Here is a 15,007-nt window from a genome sequence, read left to right as displayed (position 1 = left end):
CTGGGCTGTGGCATCAACTATACAGAGAGGGAGAGTTGTTTGGAGAGCCCCGCCCCCCTCATTGACTACCATACTCTGAGTGGTTTAACCATCAATCTCTCTTCCCTGGGAATTCTGTGAGGGGAATAGGGGTTCCTAACCACGCTCAGTACCCTTAATAAACTACTGTTATACTTTGGGAGAAGTCATGACTGTTTAAAGTGGTCTAGCACTACTTTAAATGTATGGCGCAGATCAACTTTAAACTCTCTGCCACAGTCTTGAATAGAAGAGGGGGGAATTATAAAAGGCAAGGATTATAGGGAACAGGATAAGGAGGTCCAGAAAGTACCCGCTTCTGCTAGTGTCTATCCCTCTATTAGAAAACCTCAACAGAATTAGAACTAAAATGGGAGGCTACTGAAAAACAAGGAGATTTCAGCATGCTTGGGAGAACCCCAAGTTTTGCACAGGTACAATAAAGATTTATAAACAAATAGCACACACCCCAAAACAGCTTAATGAGAACTGAGCATGCTCAGTAAGCAGGGAATGTTGAGTGGCAGTTGAAAAAGAAAAACACAAAAGAGGGAGTGGAATGCCCTGCTTGATCTCCTTACTGCTTGTAGTATCCCAAAGAAAGGCATAGCTGGAAGGTAAGTGGAATCACAAACAGGATCACTCCCAATAAAGAAGAAGGATACAAAAGTATAGTGAATGAGAAAGGGTGTTGTATGCGTTATAATTATTTTTTTAAAGAATGCTATTTTTTTGTTATGCATACATTCTGATTTTCAAGTATGAGTGCTTTTACACATATATGCAAAAACAGCACCATCCACATACCTGAGGGAAGTGTAAGAATAGGCTTGAGGAAATGCCAAGGTTTGCAGAAGTACAAAATATCTTTATAAAAGAGAACCCTAAAGAGGGAAAGGGAATCTCCCAATAAAGCCCAATGAAGACATTCTTTTGTTGTTGTTGTTTAGTCGTTTAGTCATGTCTGACTCTTCGTGACCCCATGGACCAGAGCACTCCAGGCACTCCTGTCTTCCACTGCCTCCCGCAGTTTGGCCAGACTCATGTTTGTAGCTTCAAGAACACTGTCCAACCATCTCGTCCTCTGTCGTCCCCTTCTCCTTGTGCCCTCCATCTTTCCCAACATCAGGGTCTTTTCCAGGGAGTCTTCTCTTCTCATGAGGTGGCCAAAGTATTGGAGCCTCAGCTTCATGATCTGTCCTTGCAGTGAGCACTCAGGGCTGATTTCCTTAAGAATGGATACGTTTGTTCTTCTTGCAGTCCACGGGACTCTCAAGAGTCTCCTCCAGCACTATAATTCAAAAGCATCAGTTCTTCATTGATCAGCCTTCTTGATGGTCCAGCTCTCACTTCCATACATCACTACTAGGAAAACAAAACCATAGATTTAACTATACAGACCTTAAAGCATTCAGTGACCATCAAATGCTGACTGACCATGGCAAGGGAACAAGGGGTTGGTGAGGATGTAAAAGCAGGTGAAAATTGAATGGCATGCAATATGGTTTTATGGGGAGTGAATGAGTAGAAATCAAAATATATATTCAAATTCCTATGGTCAGTTTGGAGACTGTTTGATTTATACTGTGGCAATCATAGTTCAAGTTGATTTTATATAAACTAAATACAGTGGTGCCTCGCAAGACGAAATTAATCCGTTCCACGAGTCTCTTCGTCTTGCGGTTTTTTCGTCTTGCGAAGCATGGCTATTAGCGGCTTAGTGGCTATTAACGGCTTAGCGGCTTAGCAGCTATTAACGGCTTAGCGGCTTTAAGAAAAAGAAAACAAACTCGCAAGAACTCGCAAGATGTTTCTTTTTTTATATAAATATTTTATTAAGTTTTCAGACATAAAACGTAAAACACATATTTAGCACACATATACGTCTACATTATACATAGAAAAAAACGGAAAACTCTTTCGTCTTGTGCGTTTTTCGTTTTCCGAGGCATTCGTCTTGCAAGGTACCACTGTAGAGAGTTTGGAAGTAAAACACTTTGGGACTAGTTCATGATAGTGGGAGGAAATGGGCAAGTATTTGCTCAGTCCTGCTGGGAAAATGGATCATGCCCAAAGGTGTCAAGACTAAATTGCAATGGTGCTAGTACTGTACCACCTTAGGGGATTTGCATGCCATATGATTCAAGTTCAGTTAAAGCACTAGGAAAGTCAATTCTTAATTTTGCTGACAGAGTGTGATTTTCAATTGTAGAAAAATACCATTGAAATACAGTGGTACCTCGGGTTACAGACGCTTCAGGTTACAGACTCTGCTAACCAAGAAATAGTACCTCAGGTTAAGAACTTAGCTTCAAGATGAGAACAGAAATCGCACAATAGCGGCATGGAGGCAGCAGGAGACCCCATTAGCTAAAGTGGTGCTTCAGGTTAAGAACAGTTTCAGGTTAAGAACGGACCTCCAGAACGAATTAAGTTCTTAACCCGAGGTACCACTGTAGTATACTGGAACAGACATAGTACTGCTTGGAGGAAAGACCTACTGAAATCAATGGGACTACTTTAAGTCTGGATCTAAGCCTGTATCAGCTGCATGATAATAACCACGGTTTCTCTTATGTCTTCAGGAAAAGGAAGCATCAGTACAGAGAATAAAGAAATATATTTTGTTTAAAAACTCAAGCAGAATAAAAATCCCATTTGCCTTCAGAACATCTCTCAAGAATTCAATGCTGTAATGAACTAATTTTCTAGCAATGTTTGCTACTGTTACAATTAAGTGATCAGCAAGCAATCCTAAACTTGCAATTTGTCTGCTACTTTCCTTCCAAGTCTATTTTAAACCTCTTTGGAGCATTCCATGCCATTTATACAAACCATATGCAAAGCACATGTGTTCCATCTTAAGGCTATGGGAGCAACATAAATTTCATGCGCAAAATATGTCAGACACATGTGCACACGTCCCCTAGCCACATGTATTTTGGGTCAGGAATAAATCCAGCAGTGTTTTAATATGTGCATTTATTTGAGAGATGGCATCGAAAATCAGTCATGTGCAATTTGACTTGAGGGTTGGAGGGTTGGTCACTGTGTTGCCCAAGTTGCACACCAACCAATAATTTGTTATTCTTCTGTGGATGTTAAAAGGTAATGGTACCCCCCTGACCGTTAGGTCCAGTCACAAACGACTCTGGGGTTGCCCTCTCATCTTGCTTTATTGGCCAAGGGAGCCGGCGTTAGTCCGCATACAGCTTCCAGGTCATGTGGCCAGCATGACTAAGCCGCTTCTGGTGAACCAGAGCAGTGCACGGAAATGCCGTTTACCTTCCCGCTGGAGTGGTACCTATTTATCTACTTGTACTTTGACGTGCTTTCGAACTGCTAGGTTGGCAGGAGCAGGGACTAAGCAATGGGAGCTCACCCCATTGCGGGGATTCGAACCGCCGACCTTCTGATTGGCAAGTCCTAGGCTCTGTGGTTTAACCCACAGCGCCACCCACGTTACTTATGTACATATATTGAGATTCTGCATTGGACAGTGTCATGGAACAGGGTTTATTCTGAACAACCCTATATCTAGCACTCCCAGAACTGTTCCAAGATGAGCCTAAGCCAACTAGGTTTCAGTCTGCGGTCTGTACCCAATGGCAGCCACCAAATCACCTCCTTCACTAAACTTAGGGTCCACAAACATCTGGAAGCTTTCCAGCTTATCTTTCTCTGTAGCAGGCTAAAGTGTAGCAGGCCTGTCCCTAGGCAAGGTTCCACAAATGGCAAACTGTTAGTTTAAATAATTTTATTGCAAACCACGAACTGCAAAACTACCATGACAAAAAGATTTATTCGGGGGGGAAACAAACATAATTTCATGTATGCAGAAGCAAACTTGGTAACTGATACTCTGAGTTTAGTCTATACATTAAATAAATAATTCAGACTTGCAGAGACTCCAAAATATGGATCATCTGAAAGCATTTTCTATTCTCTTCCACTTCACAGAGACTATCACTAGCAGTATCTAATGAAGAACTATAGAACCAGATTCAGAAAGGGGTCCTTCCTTATCAAAAGAAGAATCTGCTTGAAAGAAGAGTGGTGGAAACTCGTAGTTCCATATAGTGGAAATGGTAGATTTTGAGGTCTCCCACTAAACAGGTTCACATACACAAGGCTTAAAATTAGACATCACTTACAGAATATGGTACTAATATTATACAGATAGCATCCTTTGAGGAGGATAGGGAGAAGTTAGGATCTTACCTTTATTGGCTTGCATTCTGGATCACCACTGGTCCACCTGGACCATCATTAATTATATGGGAGACTGGGGGCATTTCCACACTTACTATTTATAGCAGCATATTGGCTGGGGTTTTTTCAGCTTTTCAGCTTTTTCTGGCCTGCTGCCACATGATATCCTCATTATTCAGCTACTATTCTGGTATAACATGCTTTTTTTAAGATCCCTTCTCTTCTACTGCAATCTTTTTTGGTGAAATATATGGAATACAGTGGTACCTCGCAAGACGAATGCCTCGCAAGACAAAAAACTCGCTAGACGAAAGGGTTTTGGGTTTTTTGAGTTGCTTCGCAAGACGATTTTCCCTATGGGCTTGCTTCGCAAGATGGAAAGTTTGTTTCCTTTTTCTTAACACCGTTAATAAAGTTGCGACTTGACTTCGAGGAGCAACTCATAGAACGCGGTGTGGTAGCCTTTTTTGAGGTTTTTAAAGACTTTGGTGATTTTTGAAGCTTTTCCAAAACTTTCCCGACACCGTGCTTCGCAAGACGAAAAAAATCGCAAGACGACAAAACTCGTGGAACGAATTAATTTCGTCTTGCGAGGCACCACTGTATATGCGCCACAAAGGGGCTACCCCACATGCATGCTCGTAACTCTGACATTTACTGGCTGGAGGAAAATGAGGGTATGAAAGCAATTGATTCAGGGACAACCTGCCATCAATGTGGAAAGGAAAAGCCCACATTCACCCTCTAATAACAGCAGCATGTGACCCAAGGTGCAGACAATGATCTACAAATTCGTTCTTTAAAACTTCTTTTCTTTAAAATCAAACAGCAATTATACCACCATAAATGGAAAGTGTGAAAAGGCCCTTAGTCTGATCCACCTGCAGTTCTGCTTATGGGAGACTAAAGGAAGACTGAATGTGTCCCATTTAAGCTTACTCGTTTGGATCTATTAAAACTGAAACAGTGTGCCTGTATTTCCATGCACTTAACGCAAAAAGGATAAACACAGAAAGGATTGTAATTTTAATTGTATGCCTGAAAGACACCTGTAGAAAGGAATAGTATTGGCCACCTATGACAGCCGGTGTGGAGTGAATTTTGCCAGCTTGCACTGTTGTTTTTCAGGGGAATAATAATAATAATAATAATAATAATAATAATAATAATAATAATACCCCACCCCAACCACTCTAGGCAGCTTCCAACACATATTATATATGTGTCTTCTTAGTTGGATTATTTAAGATGACAGGAAATAATGCCCAGATCCTGCTGTTGCTTTTATAAATCACTTGCAAAGGGGATGATCAAACCAAAACTAAGCAAATTTCTCATCCTGTTGATTTCAGTGAGATTAAAAGTAAGCCTATGACTAACTCATATATGCCCAAGTTGTTTACTGAATACAGCTTAATGTCATATACAATAGGAGATACAAATCTAGCACTACTCGAATGTTAAAAATATGTTCATCATTTTAAGTGCTAAATATCAGGCCTACTGTGCTAAAAATGGAAGATTCAACCATATAACATGGAAAAGAAGGGAAGAAGTTATATATACATGTGAGGAAAATTGATATCACTTTATCATATGCTTCAGAATTTTAGTAGTATCTTAACACTTCGCTTTTTCAATTTTGCATTTAGATCATAATAATCTCAAAAACTAAATATTCCTAGCTGATATGTTTGGCTACATGGGTGTCTTTCTCTGGCCTGAACTCACAAAGCAAAAGGCAAAATAAAATAAAAATTCTAAGCATGACTGGGGACATGATTGAATCAAAGTTATGCATTTGTAAGTTCTATCCATTGATTTCAAGAAAAGACAGCACTTTAAAGTGTTCTCTTTACAGTGAAATAATTATAAATTATGTAACATACATACATACATACATACATACATAACTTAACAAGCAGTGAGACAAATAATGCAATATTTAGCAGAAACTGACATGCAGCAGAATGCAAGCAGTGCTGAATCAGTGCTTTTTTTCTGGGAGGACGCAGGGGTACACATACCCCTAAACATTTCGTGAATCTAAGTTTGGCCTCATTGAAGGGCAATATTTCAATATGAGTAGGAAAATGAGAGTACCCCTAAACATATTTTTTTTAGGGGGGAAAAAAGCTGTGGTGCTGATAGTGATGAACACAGCCTGGAACTGAAATTGCTGTCTTCTTAGCTCCCACCTCTCCTATCCAGTCGTATTTCTCTCCTACCTTGCCCATCTTTCTACTTGTCTGTACTCAGCACCTGAAGGTTACAAATAGATATACAGAATATTTGATAATTTGGAATGCAGCAACCTTGTATGCAACCCTTGTCTATCCTATGGAGGGTATTAAGCAGAGGTTGGATGGACATCTGTCATGGATGATCTAGTTGAGATTCCTGCATTGCAGGAGGTTGGACTAGACCAGGGGTCAGCAAACTTTTTCAGCAGGGGGCCGGTCCACTGTCCCTCAGACCTTGTGGGGGGGCCTGACTATATATTTTTTGGGGGGGAGAATGAACAAATTCCTATGCCCCACAAATAAAACCAGAGATGCATTTTAAATAAAAGGGCACATTCTACTCATGTAAAAACACCAGGCAGACCCCACAAATAACCCAGAGATGCATTTTAAATAAACGCACACATTCTACTCATGTAAAAACACGCTGATTCCCAGACCGTCCGCGGGCCGGATTTAGAAGGCAATTGGGCCAGATCTGGCCCCCGGGCCTTAGTTTGCCTACCCATGGACTAGATGATCCTCGGGGATTTCTTCCAACCCTGCAATTCCATGATTCTGTGATTTGAACTTCAGTCTCCCTGCTTGAGGGACGAGGGTGGCGCTGTGGGTTAAACCACAGAGCCTAGGACTTGCCGATCAGAAGGTTGGTGGTTTGAATCCCCGTGACGGGGTGAGCTCCCGCTGCTCAGTCCCTGCTCCTGCCCACCTAGCAGTTCGAAAGAAGAAGAAGAGAAGAGTTTGGATTTGATATCCCGCTTTATCACTACCCGAAGGAGTCTCAAAGCGGCTCACAATCTCCTTTCCCTTCCTCCCCCACAACAAACACTCTGTGAGGTGAGTGGGGCTGAGAGACTTCAGAGAAGTGTGACTGGCCCAAGGTCACTCAGCAGCTGCATGTGGAGGAGTGGAGACGCGAACCTGGTTCCCCAGATTACGAGTCTATCACTCTTAACCACTACACCACACTGGCTCTCACGTCAAAGTGCAAGTAGATAAATAGGTACCGCTCCGGTGGGAAGGTAAACGGTGAAAACACACCTATCCGAAAGATAATAATAAACAGATAACAAACAAATATTTAACATTTTAAAAAAAATTGTCCATTAGCACCTTAGAGACCAACTAAGTTTGTTTTGGGTATAAGCTTTCATGTGCATGCACACTTCTTCAGAAACAAATATTTAAACATAATAAGTCGTGATAATAGGGATGCGGGTGGTGCTGTGATGTAAACCACTGAGCCTTGGGCTTGCCAATCAGAAGGTCGGCGGATCGAATCCCCGCAATGGGGTTAGCTCCCGCTGCTCAGTCCCTGCTCCTGCCCACCTAGCAGTTCGAAAGCACATCAAAGTGCAAGTAGATAAATAGGTACCGCTCCGGTGGGAAGGTAAACGGTGTTTCCATGCACTGCTCTGGTTCGCCAGAAGCGGATTAGTCATGCTGGCCACATGACCCGGAAGCTATACGCCGGCTCCCTCGGCCAATAAAGCAAGATGAGCGCTGCAACCCCAGAGTCGGTCACGACTGGACCTAATGGCCAGGGGCCCTTTTACCTTTACTCCCTGCTTAGCTGGGGTGGCAGAGAACACCACTGCTCTCAGTATACAATTTCCACACCACCTTGAATTGGGAATTGGGAATTGAAACATGCATTACATAGCTCTGTAGGCCCCAAGGCAGCAATGTAGAAACAAAGACTTAGCTATTTGTCTAATTGTACATCATTTAAGAATAATCTTGGCAGCCAAGTCACAAGATCAAAACAATTGCTATTAAGAGGCATGGCAAAGGGTTAGGAGAAGAACGTGGCACCCTTCACAGCAAAAGTTTGAATGAATGAACACCCAGTCATTTGCAAGCCGGCAGCTGAGGAAAGCTTTTTGGGCAAAATGCAATTCCATCTGTAGAGCTGTTGATGTAGCTTGCTGAGAGCAGAGGTGTGCTTTTAGCATATGTGCCACATATGAGTAAAAGTGTTTGTAGCCCTTTCTCCCTTGCAGGACTGCTGCAGAGCTAGGCCACCAGACTAAAGGGTACAAGCAGTTTTGCTTTCTAGGGTGCATGGTGGGGGCAAGCAAGTGCAACAAACTCGAATCAAGCCAGGAGTCCAAGTTCAATGGTAATGACAAACCACAGTTTGTGCAAGCTGAGAGTGATGAGCCAAACCATGTCTTGAGGTCATGGTTTGTTGGCCCCAACCCAACCATAGTTAACTGGCAGGTTCAGATGTCCAAACAAGCCAGAGTTAACCTAAACAAACCATGATTTCATGTTACAGCCAGATATTGTCACAGTGTCCCTCAAAACCCTAATTCAGGGGATATTCCCCACATGCCCAGGGAAGGAGGGTGAAGAGTAGATGAGTCTATAGCAAATGCATGATGGTATTCTGGTCTATGTAATATTACATCATTATGGGCTGTGAGCTCATGCCGAGGTGTCTCTGTGTGTGTGTATGTGTGGCAGACGCTGCCCAGCTGAGTTTTATGCTGATCTCCGTACCTGTGCCCCTGTGGGGACCAATTCTTCCAACCTTTCTGAACTAATTTACTGTCGCTGTTATTAAAGCATTTGTAAGTTAACTTCCTGATGTGTAGTCTGAAGGAAGCCTGTGATTAAAATGCAGTGAATACTATTTTGAAATAAGTAATCAAGTTTAAAAGACAGACAAATCAATTGATAAAATTTTCTCAATAAAATAAAAAATAATTACGTTTGTTGATTGCTAAAGAACCATAAAGATGAAGAAGCCACCCTATTAAAAACCACACCTATCCAAAAGATAATAATAAACAAACAAATATTTAACATTAAAAAAAATTGTCCATTAGGACCTTAGAGACCAACTAAGTTTGTTTTGGGTATAAGCTTTCATGTGCATGCACACTTCTTCAGAAACAAATATTTAAACATCATATGTCGTGATAATAGGGATGCGGGTGGCACTGTGATGTAAACCACTGAGCCTTGGGCTTGCCAATCAGAAGGTCGGCAGATCGAATCCCTGCAATGGGGTTAGCTCCCATTGTTCAGTCCCATCTCCTGCCAACCTAGCAGTTCGAAAGCATGTCAAAGTGCAAGTAGATAAACAGATACCGCTCCGGCGGGAAGGTAAACAGCATTTCCGTGCGCTGCTCTGGTTTTGGTGTTCCGTTGCACCAGAAGCGGCTTAGTCATGCTGGCCACATGACCTGTAAAAACTGTCTGTGTACAAACACCTGTACCGTCAGCCTGTAAAGTGAGATGAGCGCCGCAACCCCAGAGTCATTTGCGACTGGACTTAACCGTCAGGGGTCCCTTTACCTTTATGTTGTGATAAGCTTCCTTAAGTAGGATGCTTCTCCTGCTCCTCAATGCCATCAGTGAAATAGGCTCTTAAGCAGGAAATCTCAGAGTAGGTGCCACAATGTAAACAACAAAAACCTTTCCTAGCAGATAGTGCATTTCATACCTTCGACCTCATGTAAATCAGATGTATGGAGGCAGAAGGTTGGTTGCCCAGTGGTCCACATGGCCTCTGCATTTTCAGCCAAAGGTCTTAAAAGAAGCTTTCGTCTGTGTGCTGCTGTTCTTTGGCCTTGGCTAGTTAACTAAAGATGGGTATGAAAATGCACTTTTAGTATGTGTCCCTCTTTCCTCACCCCGCTTTCTTTTCGGGGCGAAGTAATTTCATCTCTGATTCATGCACTTAAAGGTTTTCATTTTAAATCCAAAACTGTTTTGAAAGATATCTTGCTTTAATAAACCTTATGTTCTTCCCAGCTGAGAGCTTGAAGTGGTTCTCGTGTTATATAAGGCTGGTTGAAGATAAATTTTTATAAACTGCTTTACTGAAATCTGGACGTTCTAAATCTTTTTCCATGCTGGCTAGTGGGAGAGATCTCTCTATATTAATTTGGACTTCATAGCTGTCACATGATACTGATACATTCCAAAAGCTAAGATACAAGATTACTTCTTAACCATAGAACAAACCAGCAGGAATTTTAATCAAGACAATATCCAATAATGAATAAAGACTGAATGTGTTTGGAAGTCATCCAGAATACACATTTGGGAATTTTAATCTTGATCGCCTTTGAGTTTTTCAAAAAAGAAAAAAAATCAGCCTTTTCAGATCATGCCATTCTGTCTGCCAGCAAGAAAGAGCCATCTAAGGTATTAAAGTGTTTCATCTGTACAGACACTGAATATTGCAAATCTGTCTTAGTAATTGATACCAGATAAGTTAAAAATGAATCAGAGCAAAGAACTGAGGTGGGGGAACTGGTTTGAGTAAATCTATATATGTGACAATCTTGAAACAGTTTTATATATTAATTTATAAGATTTCTCTCCCGCTCTTCACTATAACGTTCTGGGGTGAGTTATAACAATATAGTCATACCAATGCAAGTGCAATTGTTTATAAGATTATATATATATAAAAAAAACCCAGCAAAACATTTCCAAACAAAAGCACTATACATTACACAAAAGAAACAAATCCAATAAAAATGTTTTTATTGTCAAAGTCCAGAGAAAACAGGTGTGACTTCAGCATACAGTACATGCTGACTAAGAATAGTACAAGATGCACATCTCAGACCCTTCAAGTGCCCCTATTTTCCAGGGACAGTCCTGGATTTACAGAAGCCATCCCAGTTTCTGCTTTGATCCTGGAATATTCCATTTTTCCTTAGGACGTCCCTATTTTCATTGCAGAAATATTGGAGGGTATGTAATAGGTAGTCCCTATTTTCACTAGAGAAATGTTGGAGGGTATGACATCTGTGGGGAAGGAGTTCCATCATTCCGGGGCCTGCCACACAGAAAGCCCTCTTCCAGGCTGCCATTCCCCACAACAACCCATAGAATCTCCTTTGCTGAGCTTAACACCCAAGATGGCCTGTAGGGACTGGGATAGGCTTTGGGGTAGTTGGGGCCTAGGTCATTTCAATACTGATAATTTGCATTCCAAATAATTTTATCTCTGGTGTGATAACAAAAAAGGATTTTTTCTTGATAACTTATCATCAATAAACTTTTTGGTGATAGGCGCTATGAGGGAGTAGCACTAGTTCATCAGAAACAAATCATTTGAGGTGAAATCTTGACTCTGTTGAAATCCAGATCCCTGTTTGATCGCTGAGATCACCCAGGGAAGCCCTGTTAGTTGTTGTTCTCCATGTTGCAGAGGCCCAACTAACTTCAACTAGAAGTTGGGCATTTAGAGTCACCAGTCCTGTGCTCTTTCATCCAGCACTTTCCAAACACAGTGTGATGGCATCAGGACACATAATCAGGTTTCTTATACATTAACGAGGGGAAGAAATCAAGACCAGGCTGCAGAACTCTTCCCCCGCTCCTGGTAGCATGAGGTTAGACAATACATCTAAGCATTTGGATTGGAGATGGGCTGAAAGTCTCCATAACTCCACTTAAGTAGAATGCCCGTTTAGTCAGACCTCAGATTTTCTGGATATTTTAGAATTTGCTTTGGTTACTTTCAATCCAGAGAAGATGTTGCGCTGGATATGCCAGAAAGAAGAAGAAAGTGCTTCCTGACCCATTTCTTGCACAGCAAGGAATTCAATATGATGGCAGTTAAACCCCATCAAGAAAATGGAAGAACTGAAAGCACTCACAGTCTGAGCGAGCAAATCCACGTCAATGAGTTGCCTCCAAGGGAGATCAACATTTTCACTCAACAATATTGGAGTTTTAAGTTCTTTGAGTTTGAAGGGGACTGAAGCATTCCAGGGGAGCATTTACCAGACTCCAAGTGTATGACTAGCCAACATCTGTTTAATAGTTTCATTACTCTCTCTAAAACTGTCAGTGGAAAGATAGTAACTGTTTGAGAGGAGGCTTTATTTCCTCATAAGGAAATCATAATGATTATGACGACCCTGGAGTATTGTTTGTTTGCGTTATTTTATTTTTAAATTTTTTTGCCTTTTTAAAAAAGAAACATACATGTTTTCTGCTTTCTGAAGAAAGAAGCGATTTCAGATGTTTTTACCCTTTCTTTGAACATTCCTTCTAAACTTTTTGGAAGGAATCTCTTTGGATTAAGGTGCAGGAGTGAGGCTCCTTTGTTGATCTGTATGAAAATTAAAGATGGACACATCTGCTTATTTCTAGTCCATGCTAGTTTTGCATACTTAATCATAGGTCCATTCCATCCTGTTTGTTGACAATTTTTTAAAAATGCATGAAAAAAATAGACTTTAAATGTATGCATTTTATACATATCCTTACAATAAATTGCATTTACCCCTAAAATGCAAATTTTTATATACTTTTTTTTCATAAAATATGCCTTATGGGCACATTATTTGACCCAAAACTGTATTGCAAATTCTGAGAAGCATGTAATCCAACTGAATGTTGTGTTCCAGTTCAAGCAAATTTCTACTGTGTCCCTAAGCAAATGCAAAAAGGAGTATTGGTTGCTTCTTGAAATATGCATGCAGTCAGGAAGACCTGCCTACAGTTGCATACTGCCCAACATCATATGCCTAACAGTGAATACAGGGGCATAGGAAGCTGTCATATCAAATCAGACCATTGGCCCATCTGGTTCAATATTACCTGCAGAAGGTGTAGGGAAGCTTTGGCCCTCCAGATGTTACAGAACCATAACTCCCATCAACCCCAGCAAGCAGGGCCAATGACCAGGGGTGATGGGAGCTGTAGTTCAGCAACACAGGTTCCCCATACATGATCTCCTCTGACTGGTAGCAGTGGTATCAAACACAGGTCTCACCCAGTCCTACCTGGAGATGCTGGGGTTTGAAACTGGGACCTTCTGCATGAAAAGCAGATGTTCTGCCACTGAGCTATGGCCCTACAGAAGCGATGGATAGGCATGGCATGGACCTACACTGTACGCATTCAGCCTGCCTCCTCAGCTAGGAAATAAGAGGGATAGAAACGGAAGCTGAAGAGATATGCAACGTATAAGATATTTGAGGAAAATAGTAAATGAGATGCTGGTATACTAGAATACATTAGATGTTTTGACATGCATTCCGATTCCGTGGTGCTCATTCAAGTACCCAAGACAGGTTCGAGAGGACTTTGCCCCCACTTTCCTCACACCTCTCTGAGCAGATGCAACTATCCATGGGGCCCAACGCTCGTTGTATGCAACAGTTTAAAAGCCTTATGCAGGAAGCTATAAAACAACTTAAGCCCAGGAAGGAATGCACTGCGCATTAAGAAGAATAGGAGAAGAGGCTAATAGAGTTATATAAGTTTCAAGGATAGATATAATCAAGTGCGTACAATATAAAGCAGAAGGTTCATAATGATGAGGCGGGGGCTGGTGGAAGGGGAGAAGCTATTCTGAAGTAGCTGCCTGAACTTTGGCTGAACCTGGCTGTTTGGCAGCCTTCAGTAAGGACAGCCTAAGATGAGGCATTAGGGTTTGAATCGGAGAAGCTGACATCAAGCAGACAGCAAGACATGATATCTTATTTTCCTGAGCTGTGCTGACACAAATTGAACTCCGCTTATTATTTTCTTATGCCAGTAAAAGCTGCACTTGGAATTTAAGCATTTTGCTTGCAGATGTTGGGAAGAGGGCTGCTTTGTCTTCATTTAAATAATTTGCAGATTGGTTGGACGCATTCAGAGATAAAGACTCATTTTTCATTTGAAATCCAGTCCCATGAAGAGAGTGGTGCTGCTGTCTTCTCCCCCGCCCTACCTTTTTCAATTTTAAGGAGCCAGAATTCTGTTGCAAAGGCAGAAAGTTTGACTGTAAGGATCATTTGCCTGTAAGATAATCACATTACATGCCAATAATTTGAAGACTTTTCAGCAGCAAGGGGTTTGTTTGTTCATTTCTTGTTGTTTAGCTTCCAACTCTCTGAGAACATTTGGAGCAGGCCTGAGGAACCTCCCACCCAGGGATTCGCTGCAGCCCTCGAGTCCTCTCCGACCGGTTTTCAATACTTTGAAAGACTTGGATCTTTCAGATTTCAGTGGTGCGAAGCCAAAATTCAGCACGCACGCAACTGGCCTCTCAGCCTCCATTCTGTTCAATTCACTGTCAGTGGTTCCCAATTAGCGAAGTACTGCAGACGCCCTGTTTTTCAAAAGCCAAGCTATGGAACCCCTGCCCTTGAAAATTTTGATATTCTATGATACCTTTTGTTATGTGAATGGTGCCACTGCCACAGATCCCCTGGGTGGGTTACACGGACTCCCTGGCTCCATGGACCACCAGTTGGGAACCCCCCCCCTCCACAATGTCATAGTTGTGACACCCTGCAGCTCCCCCTAGACTCGGCATTAGTGTTGTGGGACTGATCGCACTGCGCTAAATCTGCCTCTGCTCAAGACTCTCCTCAGACAAGGCCCGATTCTGCAAGCCACACCTCCTTCTCCCCCAGGCCATCCCCATCTCTTATCAGCCTTGCTCTGCATCCTCCTTGAATGCTTTTGCCCAGGTGGAATGTGTCGTTGAATGGTGATCGTTCTTGTCTGGGTGGGAGATATGTACAGTATGTGTGTGCAGGTAGGGGTTCTTTGACAATCAA

This window comes from Podarcis liolepis (genome assembly GCF_965112155.1).
Source record: "Podarcis liolepis genome assembly, chromosome: 1".
NCBI lineage: Eukaryota > Metazoa > Chordata > Lepidosauria > Squamata > Lacertidae > Podarcis > Podarcis liolepis.
This window is presented reverse-complemented; position numbering follows the sequence as displayed.